A 15,809-nucleotide genomic window follows, 5' to 3' on the forward strand; every position below is an offset into this window, starting at 1 on the left:
TAAATGAATGAATGAATAGGTAGATAGATTAGATGATAGATAGAGAAATAATTTAGGTTAAATTTAAATAAATTAACTTTGTTCCACAAAGAGTTCTTGAGTAAATCTTGACAGTTAATTAGTCACCACTTGGGTAAACCTTGACTTTGTGTTTTCAAGCTGTTTGCCTTTGCTTTAATTGATAACAGATTCAGGAATTAAAGTATCCTCCCGGAAAAACACTTGTATTTATATCTCATAAAGCTCATGATAATTTTTCTTATCATCTTCCAGATTTTTTTTTTTTTGCGGTACGCTGGCCTCTCACTGTTGTGGCCTCTCCTGTTGTGGAGCACTGGCTCCGGACGGCAGGCTCAGCGGCCATGGCTCACGGGACTACCCACTCTGCAGCATGTAGGATTTTCCTGGAGCGGGGCATGAACCTCTGTCCCCTGCATCAACAGGCAGACCCCCAACCACTGCGCCACCAGGGAAGCCCCTCATCTTCCAGATTTAAACACTTGTTCTCAAATCTCTACTTATTTTAGCTGTGTTTTATTTATCTTGAGTATTTAAAGCCCAGAAAATAATTTCCTTTTTTCAACAAAGTTATTTTCTTTTATGAAGTTCTTTTAAATTTATGACCAAGGAGGAAGAATACTTAGGAAATATATTTCATAATTAATATCATCTTTGAACATGATATTATAGGATTGGTAAAATGCCTTCTTACTAAACAATTGCCCACCTAAACTTTATTTCACTCCAACTTTCTTCCTCCAACTTTGCCAAAATTCAGTTAAGATTAACGTGGATTCTAATAATTAGATCCTATTTCAAAGGGTAACTATGCTCAAAATCTGTGTAAGTTACCTAAAGAAACTAAAATTTCTTCTCTATCCCTTACTTGAACACTAATAATACAATTTTCACATAGCAAAACAGCATAAATATAGGTGTAGATTAATTTTCTTACACCATTAGGATTTATAAGTTCAGTATTTTTCTATTTTAACATTATCATGGGAGGGAAAGAATGTTCTGTATTTAGTAATCAGGCAATCTAAATGTATTCTAAAAATGAAATAAAGAGGTACTTGTATTTTTCTTAGTGTCTCATGACTTCCCACCTGAAAATAATTTTATCATATTTTGATAATATTTTAAAAATCATATACAATTAACCATTTAAAATATCAGGACTGGTTTAAATACTTTTAATAATCACTTCCTCTTATTTTGATAATCACTTCCTCTGGTTACACACTATTTATTGGGCCTAGGATTTGTTCCAGGAAGTATCTTCACCTTCCTTTTAAACATATACATTGTCATCATTGTTAATTATATGGCCCAATAAAGTCTGCAGTGATAAACAGTATTGTTCAACCAGTTTTCTTAATATGTTTTATTAAGTTCTCGTGGGTTTAGAGATAGTAGGAACTACATCTCTGAGCATTTAAGTGCTTTGCTGCCCTTAAAACCATTACAACTGAGAAATTTTATTGCCTTCTTGAGGACTTAGTGAGCTTTTCATCAGTTTGGTACAGAGCTTACCATTTTGCTCTGTCATGTTTTACTGACTCTTTTGCTGGACCAGGAACACCTAAACTTACCCAAGTTTATAAGGAGTCATCTCAAATCTCTATCAGAAATTACAATATTTTGCACTTTTGGGGCATAACAGCTGATATTACTTAAAGCTGAAATAAAATAATTGGTACAGGATTAGGTTAAGTGATAGTTGTCTCATATAAGAATTCCTACAAAACTTAGAGAAAATTGATGTGTATACATAATAGCTTAATTTGTCCAAAATACAGATATGATACAGAAACTTAGTTTATAATAAATATTAACCAACTAGTTAGTACTAGTAGTACAATTTTATTTCCAAGATAACCTGACATTGCAAGGCTTTAGTTATCTCATTATTTTAATTTTATTTATTTATTTTTTAAATTTTATTTATTTCACTGTGTTGTGTCTTCGTTGTCACTCACACACGGACTTTCTCTAGTTGTGGCGAGCGGGGGCTACTCTTCCTTGCAGTGCATAGACTTCTCATTGCTGTAGATTTTCTTGTTGTGGAGCATGGGCTCTAGGAGGGAGAGCTTCAGTAGTTGCGGTGCACGGGCTTAGTTGCTCCATGGTATGTAGGAACTTCCCAGACCAGGGATTGAATCCATGCCCCCTGCATTGGCAGGCGGATTCTTAACCACTGTGCCACCAGTGAAGTCCTATCTCATTAGTTTTAAGCTTATACTGTATACAATGCACAGAAAGAGATGCTCCTATTTTTATTGAGATTGAGTACTAAAAGAGATGACCTAATTATCATGCAGTTAATGATATTAAAAAGATAATACAAATTTTTAAAATTTAATTTATTTATTTTTTACTTTTATTGAATTAAAGATTCTTTAAATTCTTTACAGTTTTCAAAAGTTTTACACACGTGATTTCATATATTCCCATTATAACCCATTTTTCCCCCACCCCTATATTTCCTCTCTTCCCTTCCCTCTCCCCACTGGTAACCACTAGTTTGTTCTCTGTAAATGTGAGCCTGCTTTTGTTTTATTCACTAGCTTGTTGTATTTTTTAGATTCCACATATAAGCTATATCATATAGCGTTTGTGTTTCACTATATGACTTATGTAACTTAGCATAATGCCCTGTTGCTGTAAATGGCAAAATTTAATTCTTCTTTATGGCTATGTAGTATTCCACTCCATATATATGTACTACATCTTGTTTATCAATTCATCTGTTGATGGACATTTAGTTTGCTAAAAAACAATATGAACTCATACATAAAAAACATGGATGAATCTCATAAACATACTGTTGAGCAAAAGAAGTCATATACAATAAAGTATTTACTGTATGATTCCTTTTATATCAAGTTCATATACATGCAAAATTAAGGTAATATTATTAGAAGTCATTATAACATTTACCTTGGGAAAGAGGTTAGTGACTCAAAAGGAACATGGAAGCAATTCCAAGATGCTGTTAAAGTTCTGTTTCTTTTTTTTTTTTGAAACACAAATATATTTTTTTGACTCTTTTATAAAATTTTATTTTATATTGGAGTATAGTTGATTAACAATGTTGTGTTAGTTTCATGTGCGCAGCAAACTGATTCAGTTATACATATACATTTACCTATTCTTATTCTGTATGTAGTCTACAGAGATGTGTTCATTTTGTGAAAATTCATTGAATTTATGACTTGTACACATCTTTAACTATCTGTTATGGTTTCATTAAATATGCATTTTATATCTTTCAAGTAAAAATTTGACCAAGAAATTAAAGAAAAATAGAAATGAATTTATGACCTCACTAATCACTAGAAAATGCACAAACTATACTTAGGAAGTAATTACAGACTTGTAGAATACAATGATCTTCCCAATACAGAAATTTAGGGAACCTATGCAATCTGAAAAAATAAAATAAAATAAAGGAAATGTGCTTAACTCTAGAGTCCTAGCCTTCTGCTTCAGTCTTCCTAACTTTGTTATAGTTTTTTGTCCACACTGATATGCTTTTAAGAATTGATTGATATCCACAATTCTCTTTAGTTTTCTTCATTATATTATGCAAAGAGATGATTCTGGTTGTTAAAATTATGTCTCAGTCTCCCTGATCTGATCTTTGTACATTCATCTCTCCAATTTTCCTAGGACATCAGACTTTTCTCTATTCTCTGACCAAAAAACATGACTTTTAAGGAGGTTTTTAAGGCCTAATATTGGGAACATTTTCTTTGGAAGTTGAACTGAAATATTTCCTGTTAAAGCAGATAGTGGTGACACCACCATATTTTCAGGATAACATTAACATTTTCCCTATTACCATCATGTCCCAATATTGTCCACCAAATCAATAGCAGGTGGGTGTACAATAATTTAAACATTTGATGCTTGGTACTTTGTGGACTGCATTTACACGCCACAAAACTATTTGCTCAATAAATCTCACTTTTAAGACCATCAGCGTTTCAATTACAACAAATTCTTTCTACATTTACTAAGTATGTAACTGAAAACAGAAATAGGAGAAGGTGTATGACAGAAGCAGCCTAAAGTCACTAACTGGTGCATGGTTATGTTTTTAAATGGAACTATGCATCTCACTAAGGCTAGAATACAGATGAAAATGCTTCATCTGTATTCTAGCATAGCGAAACCTGAAACTGTAATCAAAGCTTGGAAAAGCATGTGTTTAAGTAGAGATCTCCACAGCTCACATCACTTTTTCCTTCATCTTCTGTAAGAGAGTTTATTTAAATTCACAATTTGTGGAGTCAGTTGTGCTGTCTGGACTAATAAAATGACACTAGAAAAATCCAGAAGATATCTCTGCCTTGAAAAGAAATCCATAGGACTAGATAGAACTTGCCTCCCCTCATAAAGCACATCTGGAAAACTTATATTCATTATTTCAGGCTCAGCTCCGTATCCTCTCTTCTGTGGAGCTCTCTTCAGCTATCCCAGGGCAGGTGGAGTAACTGCTTCCTGAGCTCAATTAGTAACTTCCATGCTATGCATATGTGCTCAGGAATTTTTTGTATTATCTCATAATTATTCGGTTTCATGTTTGTCTGTCCTTGTGGGCTCTGGAGTAAGATAAAATAATGATCTGGATGGTGGATTTTTCTATAATCAGTTTCAATCAAGTGGTCAAAAAAAAGAAAAAAGAAGGTGGTTGAATGAATTAATGAGTAAATGAATAATAAGCAATACTAGTTACAGGAAAAGACTATCACGGACTTCAAGATTTACTGGCATCCATTAGATCATTTAACATAAAGAATTGACAGCAAATAAAACATAAAAGAATCAGTTTTGTCCTTGATCCCTGTAAAGAATTAGACAATAAATGTATTTCCATTTAAAAGTTTATATTTTCCACATTCTCAAAAAGAGAAAAGTTAATTTTAGGTCATTTCCATTTAAAAATCACATACTATTTCAGTACAAGGTTGTCAGCAGCTCTGTCCCAGCTTTATGTGCTCATAATTGGGAGACAGATCTCAGCACATAGTAACACAGAGGAGGAGTATCAGGCAACGTGACTCATATTTCCTGAATCGGTTCTCACATTAGGGAAAGGAAAACAATTAGGTAAATGAAAATACAGATGATCCAATTTTTTAAACACAGATGAGTACGTAATTGTTTAAATTTTAATTTTTTTCCAAGTTTATTTCCTCTGGGAAATAACTCTCTGTTTTAGATCTAGAACAGAATAAAGGGCCATTAGGAATCATATCATCCAATCAAATATGACGCAGTTGTCCAATTCCTGACAGCTTTTTCTATGTCTGTCCTTTTCATTTCATTTCCTCTTTTCTCTAACCAATTGTTCTGTACCATCATATCTATACTACTTAATACAAGTTGATTTGTGTTATCCATTATTAATTTTGCATATAGTATTTGTCATCTGGTCCTTTAAAAAGATGTGTGTCTTATATATTATGTATTAAACATCATTTAGGGGTTATCGTAGAACACAAGAAATTATAAGAAATATATTTATACAAAATAAATTTTCTAAAACTAAAAAAATAGTTCACCCTAAATATGGTATCTGGAGGCATTGTACTTGAATACAAAGTCTAAATATGTCAGAAATGTCAATATATGTAAAACACATTAACAGAATCCACTAAAAATCTACTTTGTTTAATAAAATAAAGCTATTTCCAATGAAAAAAAATCTTCCTAACCTTATGTAAAAGTAAGTAAATAAAATATAAGATTGTTTCCTCTCACTACCCTCATGGCTTAGGTGCAGAATCATTATATGGATTTTTTCCAAAATGTTATAGTAAAACTTTGTTCAAAAAAAGGAGTTTATTCATAGGCTTTCGCCTATAGATGCTCTATCATTACAAACAAAGCATCATGTAAAGTATTAAAAAGCTTAGAGTATTGGGTGACAAACTTCAAAAAAAGAATAGTTATAGTGTGACTCTGAAAGATCATACAGGGTCATCCAATATAATTTACAACTCTAGAAATAAGATTTTGAAGTCAATTCAGTCATGCCATAAAAGAGGAATCAAAGAGCTTTAGATTGCAGAAATATAAGATAAGCTCCCATATTCTATACTATGGTCCAAGCCATATCATCTGAGAGTACAATTAAAATAGAAAATATTTACAGACAAAGTCTCCTTTGACATCTTAATAAGATGGAGACATTGGAATCCAGAATATAAATATTGGTCTCCTAGTCATGTCAGTGCATATATGTTTAGAGAGACTAAAAAAAATAAAAATGGTTCTGACGAACCTAGGGGCAGGACAGGCAGATGCAGAGAATGGACTTGAGGACATGGAGAGGGGGAAGTGTAAGCTGAGACGAAGTGAGACAGTGGCATGGATATATATACACTACTAAATGTAAAATAGGTAGCTAGTGGGAAGAAGCTGCATAGCACAGGGAGATCAGCTCGGTGCTTTGTGATCACCTAGTGGGGTGGGATAGGGAGGGTGGGAGGGAGACAGAAGAGGGAGGAGATATGGGGATATATGTATATGTATGCCTGATTCACTTTGTTATAAAGCAGAAACTAACACACCATTGTAAAGCAATTATACTCCAATAAAGATGTTAAAAAAGTTTTTTTTAATAAAAAAAATTAAACATAATAGCTTACAAAAAATCTTAGGATTACAAGAATCTCCTAGGTACTAACACAAATCTTGACTTGATGTTTATCATAGAATGTATATACCTTGAATTCCTGTGCTGTGGGAGTTTCAACAAATTAAAGCGACCTCCTGTGTTTAACGCACCATATTAAACTTTTGTAGAGAAAGCGTGGAATGAAATAAACAGTGGAAAGGGGGTTAAAATGACACAGAAGCTGATAGCTTTTGCCCGTTAAAAAACCTAAACCAAGTGATTATTAGTTGAAAGCACAATTGTACTAAGCACAGTGCAAACATAATTTTGTAATAGGGTGTAGCTCACTAAAAAGGCTACCAACCCATTTTTGGCTGGCAAAGTTCTTCCTCTCAGAGAAAAGTTTTCTAATTCTTTGCTTGTATTTTTTGATGTGGATAGATTGGTGAGGTGGAGGGAAGATGTTATCCAGTGTAGCATTGGAAAAAGCAAGCCCAAATTCTACTCACAGTTCCTTTCTCTCATTTTCTCCTAACCCAAAGCTGGATGTTTAAAATTCTGTTTCTCTGTCTCTCTCTCTCACTGTGGTTTACACATATATATACACACAAACCTGTACACATACTTATTCCTCAACAGTCTGCCATTTTAAAAAGAGATGAACATTGGTTTTTATTTAAAAAAGGTTCAGGGGCTTCCCTGGTGGCGCAGTGGTTGAGAGTCCGCCTGCCGATTCAGGGGACACGGGTTCGTGCCCCGGTCCGGGAAGATCCCACATGCCGTGGAGCGGCTGGGCCCGTGAGCCATGGCCGTTGAGCCTGCGCTTCGCAACGGGAGAGGCCACAACAGTGAGAGGCCCATGTACCGCCAAAAAAAAAAAAAAAAAAAAAAAAGGTTCAAATTCTTTAAAGAATGAATAAACATTTAACCTTGAAAATGTTTTCTATTGCCTCAGCTTATATTCACCCCTCTCTTTTTGATTCTCTTTCCTTTAATATTATATGCGTTCCTCTAGTTTAAACGTAACTAAGTAGTATTTTCCCCATTAGTCATGCATCAATTTAGTCTAAGCCCTTTCTAAATGCCTTTTAGCAAGCAAGCATCATTATTATGTGCCAGTGATATTGAAATAAGCAAATTATTCTGTTGGCCTGGAGGAGTAGCACATAATAAGAACAGTGAAGGGGCATGCAAATAGGTAAACTATAATACAAGGGGATACCTGCTACATTAGAGATATAAAAGAGTAGAAAAAGAGCCCAGAGGAAGTTTCCACCAACTCTACCTGGGGATGGTAGCTGAGGCAAAACTAAGGAGGAGCCCTTTGAGTTGGATTATCACATTGGAATAGAAGTTTGCCAAGCAGAGAACAAAACACAGAGGAAACCTGCTATGCAAAAGAAAAATTATAAAAAGAATAACAATATGAAAATGGGTAGGGTTAGATGGCAAGAGATGGATCTAATGAGGTAGACATAGTCCAAGATTAACCTCACTGATTAATTTATTATTAGCTAGAGAAAAATTTTGTCAACCATGGGATAATGTTAAAATGTGAAATACAGTTTCTCTGCCTTCTGTTCAGTAAAATTGTAGATATTGTGCACATTTATCCTTTTTCCTTATTTATAAATATTACTTTCTATAAGTTTAGAATAATTCCTGAGAATGCCTTCACCCCAGGAAATATTTCCCATTCCAACCCTAAGCCCCTTCAAGATACATTTGTATGAATTCTATTAAAAATAAACACTGGGCTTCCCTGGTGGCGCAGTGGCTGACAGTCCACCTGCCGATGCAGGAGACACGGGTTCGTGCCTGGGTCCGGGAAGATGCCACATGCCACATGCCGCGGAGTGGCTGGGCCTGTGAGCCATGGCCGCTGAGCCTGTGTGTCCGGAGCCTGAAAAAAACACTTCTCTGCTGGATTCTAGGAAACATTTACCATACAATTGGTTTTCCAATTATCTGGATAAAAATTAATTTCATTATGCTTATGAAAATTATAATTTTTTCTCTGGGAAACCAACAGAAAAGTTTTCAAAGCTGATAAAATACAATTATACAAATATTTATCTGGAACAAACTTACTGAAATTCCCAGTGAACATGAGGTTACCAACACCCTTTGGAGAAATTTCCTTCAGGAAAAATAAAAGAAAATCTTGACTGGCATTTTTTTGTCTAGAAAATGTAAATTGTTTTGTTTTGTTTTGTTTTTAACATCTTTATTGGAGTATAATTGCTTTACAATGGTGTGTTAGTTTCTGCTTTATAACAAAGTGAATCAGTTATACATATACATATGTTCCCATATCTCTTCCCTCTTGTGTTTCCCTCCCTCCCACCCTCCCTATCTCACCCCTCTAGGTGGTTACAAACCACGGAGCTGATCTCCCTGTGCCATGTGGCTGCTTTCCACTAGCTATCTATTTATCTATTTCTTTTACGTTTGGTAAATGCCACTCTCTCACTTTGTCACAGCTTACCCTTCCCCCTCCCCATATCCTCAAGTCCATTCTCTAGTAGGTCTGTGTCTTTATTCCCGTCTTACCCCTAGGTTCTTCATGACCGTTTTTTTTTTTTTTCCTTAGATTCCATATATATGTGTTAGCATACAGTATTTGTTTTTCTCTTTCTGACTTACTTCACTAATTTTAAAGCTAGGCCTAAAGCAAACAAACGTGGACACAGGCATCTGCCACTGTAATTTCATATTTATATATTCTTAAATATATTTGCGATTATGATACAAAAACATGTGAACCAAGTTACAAATGTAACCATTTTTATTTTAAGTGCTAAAGAAGGAAGAGAAAAACCCCAGAAAGAAAGAAAAATTTAAAAAATCAAAGGATTTTTTTTTTACCATACTAGTTTCAGTGAGAGAAATTGTAAAGTCTAAAACTTTGCTTAATTCCCCTAAACAAATACCACTAAGGCCATTAATAAGATGCAGTGAGGCACACTAGTGGACACTAAATTGACTATCCTTTCTTTTTATTGAAGTACACTTGACTTGCAATATAGTGTTAGCTTCAGGTGTATAGCATAATGATTCGTTCTTTTTTTTTTTTTTTTTGCAGATTATATTCCATTATAAGTTATTTTAAGGTATTGGGTATAACTCCCTGTGTTATACAGTGAATCATTTATTGCTTATCTATTTTATGTATAGTAATTTGTATCTGTTAATACCATACCCTTATTTTATCCCTCCCCTCCTCCCTCTCCCTTTTGGTAACCATAAGTTTATTTTCTATGTCTGTGAGACTGTTTCTGGTTTGTATTTAGATTTGTTTGTATTTTTTTTTAATTCCACTTGCAAATGATATCATTTATTTGTCTTTCTCTGTCTGACTTATTTCACTAAGCATAATATTCTCCAGTCCATCATGTTGGGGCAAATGACAATGTTTCATTCTTTTTATAGCTGAGTAATATTCCATTGTATGCATGTAGTACATTTTCTTAAGCCAATCATTTGTTGATAGGCAATTGCGTTACTTCCATGCCTTGGCTATGGTAAATACTGCTGCTATGGTGGCTATCCTTTGAGTAAGCTCTTCCTAAACCCTGAGATAAAATTATATTTGAAAGAGAATTGCTGATCATCACCTGCCAGTTGATTTAGTTTACTTATTACATCTCACATCCTACCCCCACTCAAAGACTGACCCATCTCTAATTCTGCCATATCCTAAACTAGCTATCTAGTCTGAGAGCAAAGTGATTCTGAGACATAAAAGCAAACTTCATTTCATGCTTTGTCATGTATTTATCATGTGGAATTTCAATTTAGAGTGTTCCTTTTCTGTGTGAATCATACCAGAGAGCAGTGGGCCATATGACCACAATGCAACTCAAAATCCCTGTTGCCTCATATGGGCGTATACTAGCTGTGAAATGAAGACATGGCAAATACCTTTGAAGATAGTAATACATGGTTCTTTCTAATTCTTTAATAGATTTTGAATTACAGAAAGCTCACAAAAGTGGCTTAACCTGAGATCTTGTATCATTCATTCTTTCATTTATTAAAACCCTACTGAATACAATGCTTTACTACTACCCATTCTTCAACCAATTTTCAAATCAATTATGTCCATAACTAGCTCAGAATTTCTTTGCAAATTCTGGTACCTATGGTATGTTATTTTGCTATCATGGTTAACTTGATTTATCCTAGACATGCTGAACCAAATCGAAACTATAAAGTCATCTTTGATTTACCCCTCAAATTTACCCCCACATTTCTTTGATGAGTTTCTCTTTCTTCAAATGAGCAGATAACTGAGGAACTGGACGACAGAGCTTGAGGTAGACTTTGGTGGTAAAAAAAGCAAAACGCGGCTAATCGGTGACATTATCTCCTGGGGTTTCTATACAGGTGCTCTTCTAGAGGGGAAATTCCTTGAGTTCTTTTGGCTGGTCTAATAATTAAACTGAGACAAAATAGATTAACAAGAGGAAAAAAATTTAATCCATATGCACAGAAATCTCATAGAAATAGGGCCTAAGAAGTGGCCAAAGCAGGCAGCTTTTATACTTTTTAGACAAAGGAACAATAAATTTGTGAGGAATTGACAGGACAAAGAAACTTAGGCTTTGGGTGCTTAATTAATGAAAAATCTAAGCAAAGTTTGGGCTTTGCATAGTAAATTAGTAAAGAAGTAACAAGATTCGCTAGTATGGGCTTCTCTGGCCCTGAATTCCCTGTTTCTGGTGACAAGGGTGTCCTTCTACCTCCCAATACAGGGAGGGTGGCTTTCACATGGCAGATTTATTTCCTGATTTCAGGGAGACAGAGGAGGATCAGAGTTTCCTTCTTACATCAGCTGGCTCTCAAGCAACTTCAGTTCAAAATAATCAATATGTCATCATGGCATATTTTGGGGCAGCCTGCTCTGAACCTTATCAGTGCCAAGGTAGAGTTCAGACTTCCACAGTCAAATTCAAACAAGGTAAACATAGAAGGAAGAACCAAGATGAAAATCCAAATATTTAGGGAATTAGGAGAAATAATTGGATTTGGAGTAGTTTTGAACCACGGAGGATAGTGAGTCCTAGAGTCATTTCCTACTAGAGAATCACATGCATGTTAAAACTTTTTATAGAGTCTCTCTGGGCATGTGACTTCAAGGACATACTTGGAGAAAATAAAGGAGTTATCTGACAATGGAATATTCATCTCTAAAATATTTTCCAAGCACTCTGAGATTTGACCAAATTGAATTTTTACTATTCCTTACATAATCCCTAAGTTTTTCTACTTCTGATTTAGTTCTCCAAGTTAATTTCAATCTTTCAATATGCAAACCATCATACATACTTCAAAAAAAGCCTCAATTCAAATTCTACCTTTTTTATGAAGATAATTCAGATTGCCTTAATTTGGGAGTAATTTATTTTGTCTTTGAACTTTGATAAAACTTTTCCCCAACCCTTATAGCACTTGTGAGTTAACCATACTACATATAGTTAAATATATATAAATATATATTTTCCAGAAAGGGGGACCCCTTCCAGTGCCCGAGTGAGGGCTCTTGTCTAACACTCAGAAACGAATTATCCGAGAAGACAAAGCAAGAGACTTTATTGGGAAGGGGCGTAGAGCAGCAGGGTAAGGGAACCCAGGAGAACTGCTCTGCCACGTGGCTCACAGTCTTGGGTTTTATGGTAATTGGGCTAGTTTCCGAGTTGTCTCTAGCCAATCACTCTGACTCAGGGTCCTTCCTGGTGGCCTGTGCATCACTCAGTCAAGATGAATTCCAGCCAGGAGGATTCTGGGAGGTTGGTAAGACATATAGACAGGAGTCTCCTTTCTCCTTTTGACCTTTCCCGAATTCTTCCAGTTGGTGGTAGTTAGTTAGTTCTGCATTCCTTACCAGGACCTCCTGTTTAAGATAACTCATGCAAGTGGTTACCTATGGTGCCTGGCCAGAGCAGGTGGTTTCAGTCAGTGGTTCTCCTAATATATATAAATATAAATATATATATTAATACGTGTGTGTGTGTGTGTGTGCAATAGTTCCTACTACTTTGGTAGGACTTTCAGTCTATTTTATTTTTATAAGTTCTCATTGTCTATCACTGTTTTATAGATAATAGATGTTTAGTAGAAGTTTGTCAAATAAATGAAGGAAGGAAGAATGTCAGGAAGGAGGAAAGGAAGAAAGGAATACAAATGGACAGGTGAACTACAGGTCTTTGAGAGCTACTAACCCACATCTGCCTTGGAAATTTCCTTTAAGTTCTCTTTCTTTCCCCTTTTCAGTCTCTTGACTATAAATATTAAGTTAAAAATATACGATGACTTAATTATCAAAGATTTTCTTATGGTTTCTTTACTAAAATCAGTTCAAGTTTTTTAATTGCTTCCAGTATAAGAAGAGAATGAAGAAGTCTTGAAATATTGGAGAACAAAAAAAGCAAACAAAACCTCTTTGGCTGAAAACCAAAGGTTGTTGCCATTAAAGCAGATAACTGGGGAAGAAAACAACAGTTAAGGAATCAAGGAGGCTTACACATACATTCCACCCTCATTCCCTGAAGGCAAACGAAGATAAAGAGAGTCCTAAAACTCACTGTAGGAGAGTGAGTTTCTTTCCACGCCCACAAATTAGAAACCTAGATTTTCCAAATAGAAACAAAGGTGATGGAAGTTAAGTAAACTTTTTGTAATCTGACTTAGGTACTTCATCACCAGGTATAACGATGCTCCTAAGGGAAGTATCTTACAAATATCTTATTAAATAATCAGTTTATCCATAACATTTCAGAAGACTGCAGATCTAACTGGTGAGAATGTCTATTCTCTCCTTCCTCGCTATGTATTGGTAACACTCCGTGGGAATGTGATGTTACTGCCCTCTAATGGGTGGAATGTAACAAAATTACCTTAAATTAAAGTGTATAAGAAAGTATCCAATGGTGATGATAAAGACTATATTTGTTAAATTTGTATAAAAAATGTCAATTTACAAAATGTGTGTTTTGTATCCCTGTAAAGTAAGTAAAAGACGTATTATTAATCCCATTTTAATAGAGTATTGTGCAGTTAAAGAAAAGGAATGCCCATGCTCACAAAGTTAATAAATGCAGCAGCTCAAGATATAAAGAGAGCGTTTTTATGGGTTCTTTGTAAATATTTTCTTGATGTCATAGCACAGGGATTTTACTGCTTAGAAATTAAACTTAGAAAATCTATTCCAATATCTCATATTTAATGAAAGATACCTATAAATGTATGCTTCAAATTGTACATTAAAATGTAACAATACAATAAATTGAATACATTTGTGTTATACAAATACATTTGTATTGTATTAAAACATGCTAAATTAATGTTTATTTATTTTCAAATAAATTATTTGTTTCTACCTTCATATCAATAACATTAAGTATTTACTGTTTTTTTGAGTGATATGCATAGAGTCATAGCATTTTAGTACTGCACAAGAGTTTCAAGTCCAAATTCTCATTTAAGAAATGAGGGAACTTAGGCAGAAAGAAGTTATGTGAACTGAACAAGTATTCTTATCTTGTAAAAGAAGCAGGACTGAATTGGAATTTTTTCTTATTCCAATGTTTTCCAAACTGTATTCTCAAATATAATCATAGTTATCTTAAGATATAGATATGATTCACTTTGAACTTTATAATAAATTACAAAAATTAGTGTTAGCATAAAATGAATCGCTGTTATAACCTAGGACCACCATATCAATTGGTGCCTATACTTATGTCAGACAAAGGCAAAAGGATGTCACTTCATTCTGCATGAACTAAAGATTTGAAGTGATTCCATTAAAGAAAACTGGTGACAGAAGTGGATCAACACATGACAAACTAATCATGACAGTAGTAGCATACCAAATCCAAGAGAACCTGCTCCATAAATATTTCTAAGTGACTATTTTTGAATGTGCTAATTTGAAAGAGTGCACTAGTAGTATTTTGTAGTAAGTACATGAAAAAAAACAATTTATGTTCCAGATTCCAATTTCAACCATATTAGATTAGATTTTTAATGTCTATTTGAGTAATGCAAAATGGTAATCTTATACTCAAAGTAGTAAAAAGACAGATGTATTGAATGATACCTCATTAATTATGAAATTAAGTCTTATTCTAAACTAGCAAACAAGTTCTGAAATAATACCATTCATTAGGTGACCAGGCACAGCCTTCATTAATAATACTGAAGTAAAGAAACAACACAAGACAAACAGTTATAGAATAAATGTAAAAGAAAATTTTACGCTGTATCTTTCTACCTTAACTCCAAGTTAGCAAAACCACATCATATTATTTTATTTTATTGGTTTTACTATTTTGTTTATATTTAACTTGTAAACTTCTTTTGGCTTTATAGTTCCATAAGAGCTATAAAAATAATAAATCTAAATCTAGTTTTCAATTTGTATATACTTTTAAGTAACTTCATAATGAAATAATTGTCAACTATGCATATATGGGAGCTTTTTTCCCTTTAAAAGAGAGCTAAGTTTTACAAGTATAAGAAAATCTATATTATAACAAGGTGACATTTAGTGGCAGGAAAAGCACATTGGAAAAGAAGAATAGAGTGTGGCATAGAGGCAAAGGAAATAGCCATGGTATGACTGCTTTGCAAAGGGATTTAAAATTGCATCTTAAAAATATTCTGTTTTCTATCTCAATAGCTTGAGAAAATGAAAGAAGCATATTAGGAAAAATCTTAAATCACAGATATTTTACCAGTCATGTCTTTCATTTTGAGTCCTTTATTGCATTTATAACATTCTTATTATTATTATCAATATGTGATAATAAGTATAAACTTCAGCATGGAATAGAAAAAAATTAATTTAGATAAACATAGTCTCAATCCTCCAGGATCCTCACATGTAAACAACTCACAGATGGAAAGTTCCACAAACTCGTGAACATTTTAATCACAGACCAAATATGTTTCAACAACAAGACAAACTGAACTGAACTTGGAATTTTAAGGCTTATTTGCATTAAAATATTTACTCTTCATGGAATATGTGATTGCATAATATGGAAGAATCATTTCTCTCCTTATTCACTCATTTAGTTAGTCAATTACTCATGAATGATTTGTTGAGTACTCATATGAAAGGCACTAGAATCAGGCAATTTTTCTATCTTTAATGTCATTCTTACTGTTC

The sequence above is a fragment of the Lagenorhynchus albirostris genome, chromosome 17, assembly GCF_949774975.1.
Source record: "Lagenorhynchus albirostris chromosome 17, mLagAlb1.1, whole genome shotgun sequence".
Classification (NCBI taxonomy): domain Eukaryota; kingdom Metazoa; phylum Chordata; class Mammalia; order Artiodactyla; family Delphinidae; genus Lagenorhynchus; species Lagenorhynchus albirostris.